Genomic DNA, 5,410 nt, shown 5'->3' on the forward strand with positions numbered 1-5,410 from the left:
AGGCACCATTCACGGATGGTCGTTACAGCCCCGAATACATTAATGTAATCGCATAAATAAGGGAACAGAACACATTAACGCAATGTTTATTTACAGGAACATTTCACTGATGCAGTTAATTCACTGGCATCGCCTCAGTTTGAGCAGTTTTAATTTTGTTTCTCGCGATTGGACGCCTTATCTTTGCTCATTGCCTTAGTAAAAAAATGCAACCTCGTCAATACATAACACTTAATCACATCCCTTGTAAGAGCGCGGGAGTGCTCGTTGCAGCCGACTTCTTGGAGTTCATGCCCTTGTAGAAAATGTAAAAACGACATCATGCTCCCAGCATGCAGCGCGTTTCTGCTGAAAAAGGCAGTGAATGCATTTTCTAGCTCAGTTACTAGCACTTCAATGCGCTTTGAAGCGTACACCAAACCTCCATGGTCAGCCTATAGCTGCCCCGTCAGTGGGGCATTCTCATTTTTATCAACCTGTAGGGGCAAAATAGCCAAGGCAGATGCACATGCGGGGCATGGGAATATTTTCAGTGATTTCCTGACAACGTAGCCTCGACATTAAAAAAATGAGTCGGCTGTTGCTTTTCTTTTCTACACAGCCTTTATGGTCAAACATGCTGTCCTGCTCTTGCAGCACTGCTGAAGCATGTGCGAGGTTTCCCTCGTCCAGAGATCATCAATTAGGCTTGCTATCTGTGCCGCCTTTTCTCTCCTTGCATCACAGGGCTGCAGAAGAGAACTCACAACCTCAGCTGGTGAATTTCTGTTCCTTAATTGGCGGCTTTGCCAAATTGTAGAAGGCAAGGTTATTTACTATAAGCAAAAACTGCTCTGGAGAGGGGTGGTCATTGCAGCCGAATTATTGTCTTACAATTCCAAATAAATTCTCCAATTTGTCTTGGCTCAAATTGGCTGTCAGGAGATAATTGTATTTTAGTGATGACGTCACATAATTCACAAGTGACAGTGTGCTTTTCAGCGTCACACGATCGAAGTCCGAGGGCAGTACGTCCCTGCAATGAGAAATCCACCACCGTGCTGAGCGGCATACCGTTCCCATTCATTCAAGGTTAGAAATTCTTCTAGAAAGCTTGCACTTGCTGACTCTGGGCGAAGCCCTTTGGAGAGCACCCTTGATGTCATGACAGATATCAAGCGTTCCATGAGCTTCACAAATCGTTCTGTTGGCTCAGTTGTACGGAAAATTTTGTCTAGCTTATCCTTGTAAAAAAAAAAAAAAGTCCTTTCATAACCTCATCACTGAACAGCTGGAAGGCAAGGCAGACACGCATTTTGTCAAATGCATTCGGCTGCAAATGGGATATCAATGTAAGCGCGTCTTTGTCAAACTTCCACGCTTCTTTGATAACGTCGACGTATGCATTACCACCTAGGATCTGCATTCCTTATACATTTTACGATGTTAGGAAAATCAGAAATGAAATTAAGGTTCCTTGTTTTGTCCACGGGATATGTTGAACCTTGCACTTGATTTCCTGGGCTGATGCTGGAAACATGGAAATGCGCTTCGATTAACACAATAAACAATATCGTGGGCACAATGCAGGCACAGATTAGCGAAGCGGAAGCGCACCAGAAAGACGCGCTTTCACTCGACGAGCGACACGAGGAGCTGCGGCGGCGGCATCGGCTTCTCTGCTCGCCTGCCGCGAACAGCGCCATCTACGCTAGCATCGAAACAGGCTTCGGTGCGGCAGCTGGCGAGGGCGCCTGCTCACGACACTAGCACTAGTGAAAACTTCAGGCAGCGGCCATTTTCCTCAACTGTTTGCTACACAAGTGGAGATATGAAGCCTAAACTTTGAAGAAAGTAGGGTGTTGGGCAGTGTTGAGGTAATTGCGGCACAGTAGTGTAAACGGTGTAAACCACTGACCTAGTGGAGATAAGTGGTGTAAAGGTTTAAACGTCAGGTTTAGAAGATTATGTAAGTTTACTGGTTTACTTCGTTTACTGATGTCACTGTTTTGTTCAGCCGTGCGCACGAAATGCAAGCATCTGTCTCATGTGCTTAAATTGAAATTTTTAAGAGCAAGTAAACTGTGCCGGCTTTTCCCCAAGACGAAAGCAAACAAAAAATGCACAAAGAAGTATTAATTTACTGCTTTTATTTTTTGCTAACACAAAACACAACTATAAAAGAAAGTCAGGACCGGCGAACAGAATTCCTCCACGAGAAAAAGTAGTCCGTTGTTAAAACTTTTCTTGTCACCTAAAAAATAAGCTAACCACAAGAAAAAAGTTATAAGTTCTAGAATTTTGATGCCTGGTTTGTTTAATAAATTCAAATATTAAAAAGCTGATTTTGTTCACTTTTGTGACTGGCTAGTGGAGTAATACAGTACGCCGCGGACCATGGCCCAGTGTTAACAACTGTTGTTTTTTTTAGTTGTGTCCTACTATACTACTATAAATATAACGAGGGTAGAGATGTAGCCTCAGTCAGCTAGCCAATAATAATAATTGGTTTTTGGGGAAAGGAAATGGCGCAGTATCTGTCTCATAACGTTGGACACCTGAACCGCGCCGTAAGGGAAGGGATAAGGAGGGAGTGAAAGAAGAAAGGAAGAATGAGGTGCCGTAGTGGAGGGCTCCGGAATAATTTCGACCACCTGGGGATCTTTAACGTGCACTGACATCGCACAGTACACGGGCGCCTTAGCATTTTTCCTCCATAAAAACGCAGCCGCCGCGGTCGGGTTCGAACCCGGGAACTCCGGATCAGTAGTCGAGCGCCCTAACCACTGAGCCACCGCGGCGGGGAACGTTTCGGTATTTGGAACAGTAGCACCGTAAACTCGCTGCAGCAACAATTCGTCTCCGTCTATCCGGAACTGCAATTTCAATTCAAGAAAGTTCGACCGTAATAATCTTGGGCTTGACAATACACGAGTCAGGAACAGGAACTGCTTGGCTTTCTCGGGCTAAAAGCAAGCAATTCAGGCGTTGGGTTTCGATTAGACGCATTGCTCCTAAAACAGCTAGGCGGAGTCCGCTCTCATGTTGCACGAGAGTTGGTGCAGCCGGTTGTGCAAACCGCGCCTCGTTTACCAAGCCCAATTCCAGCATTTGTCGAGCTAGGGCTCAATGGGATCGCCTTGAAGCTGTTAATCGAGAGGCAATGAGGGTCATATCACTTGCCTACCCCGGGCATCACCCCGATCGTGGCGCTCTAAGAACATGCGCAGCTGAATAGCAACGACTCGATGCTCGTCGTCTTCAGTCTAACCTTACACACACAATGTGTGCACTCAGGGCATATGATTCATCGCACTCCATTCTGCAGCCGCCCCCGCTGCAGTGCCCCCGCTGCGAAACAACGGCAGTTTACTGTCCTTGCAAGCCTGCGCTGAAGAAAACGCCCAGGTTTCGCCTTTCAGATAGGGACCCCCGGAAAAAGGGGGCGGCCGCCCCCCTAGCATTTTTCCAAAGGGGCAGCGCCCGCCCACCCCGCCCTGTGCACCCCGCCCTGTGCACCCCCCTCCAATCAATTGCTTGCGCTTGCATCATATTTCTGACAACTGAAACACTTCAATTCTAGGACTCTTTTAATGCAAAGCACAGTGGAGCTGAACTACTTGGCTTCGTATCCAGTTGTAAAGCATTTCGTAATATGTAACCTAAACCGGCCATGTCCCACCAGAAGTCGACTGTCTGACCCGTGTACATGATCATGATTACCAGAATTTAAGCAAACTATTCACAAACTTTTTTAAGCAATTGATCATGCACTCCTCGTGCGAACATCTATAAAGCTGCCCATTTCAGTTCGTTTTATATTGCCGTGAATCTATTGCACCGTTTGATCGTTCGCATTCAAAACCGCCGGCACACGGCTTTATCATTTTGTTTTGTAATGCTAGATGCAACCAGACTTATCTCCATTGATCGTGGCCACGTGCAAATGCTTCCACATTTTTCCAGATTGTTGCAGTTGCTTTTGGTTCTTTATCTCGAATTTTCCTTGCCAGCTTTAAATTGAGCGCGGCCTAGAACATTGAAAAATAAAATAATAATAATAATAATATAAATTCATTCTGTAAATGAGCATTAAATAAATAATGAACAAAATAAACTCGAAGTCTTGCCCCCCCCCCCCCCCCCCCCCTCATAAAAAAGTTCCGGAGTCCCTGCGAGTCTCAGGACCTTGCAGGCCTTTCTACCCAGCTGTTACTGCTTCTTAATTCCTTCTGTGCGGAGATGCATGCTTGCGGTTCGAGAGGCATTTTGCTCTGTGGCCGCCGTTCCTATGCTGCCTACGGCCCGCATTGCCATTCGCACCGACGCCCTTCATATATGTCACACGCCTAGCTACTACGACGCGTCAGTCGCACCCCAGAAATTTGCCATGACATTCATTGTCCTAGAGGCACGCATCCCGCAGCAAATCCGTATTGAGTGGGTCCGCGCGACCTTTTGAGCGCACAAAGCCGCGCAGATTCTGTGACCCGCCTTTCGACTCCAACCTCGTCTTTGCCTCGAGTCCTCACTCTGTATGACACCACCTCCTTTTAACAAGAAAGGAACACCTCCGGCGCCGCACACGTGCTCTAATCCCTACGCGTGCGGTAACCCTCCCCGTGGTCTTACCGTGCTAATTAAGGTGGCTGTATAGAGTATAGCCACCCTACCCGTGCAGAGGTTGCGCTTCGGAGGATACGGGTCGGGGTTGCCCTAACTCCAGCCGTGACACGCAAGTGGCCGCAATTCCAAGATTAATATCGCTGCCCCGAGTGTCCAGTCGGCAAGATCAGAAATTTAATAGAGAGGCGGTTATTCACCACCTGCTGTGGGTTTGCCCGGCGCTGAAGCCGACGAGAATTCGGCATGGCGGCAGTGGGTCTCTCACCGAACAATCCGGATTCATATATCGCTTGGAACGGGGTCCATATCATCGCGTTCACTTCTTGATTTCATCAAATCAGCCCAACTTTTTTCATTTATTTAAGTGTCTTACTCATCTCTCACTTCATAGTTTTTATGCCCTGAGCAATAAAAATCGCTTAAAAAAAATGGCTAGCGATGCTAGCAATAGTTTTTTTTTCTCTCCTTGGTTAGCGGACTGAGGCTCGCGGGCTCACCCTCAGCACTTTGTTTTCTTCCTGCCATCTCTGCTCCTCTGGTAGCCACCTTACCTTGGGTAATCGAGGCGCAAGCGATTGGGTGAGTCACGTGACAGGTGTAGCATTCATCTCTCTTGTGGTACAATAAACACGAGTTGGCGTGTTGGCGCGAGAGTTAAAGAGCGCGTTCACGCTGCGCAAAAAGTTTTTTTCCTCCCTCATAGCGCTATTTGTAGCTTGTGTTATGCACTGATACTAACGCATTTGGTTCAAAACGAAGTCATTCTGCGATGGGGCCTGCATCAGACGCACCGTTTGCTTTCTGC

This window comes from Amblyomma americanum, chromosome 1 (genome assembly GCF_052857255.1).
Source record: "Amblyomma americanum isolate KBUSLIRL-KWMA chromosome 1, ASM5285725v1, whole genome shotgun sequence".
Taxonomy (NCBI): domain Eukaryota; kingdom Metazoa; phylum Arthropoda; class Arachnida; order Ixodida; family Ixodidae; genus Amblyomma; species Amblyomma americanum.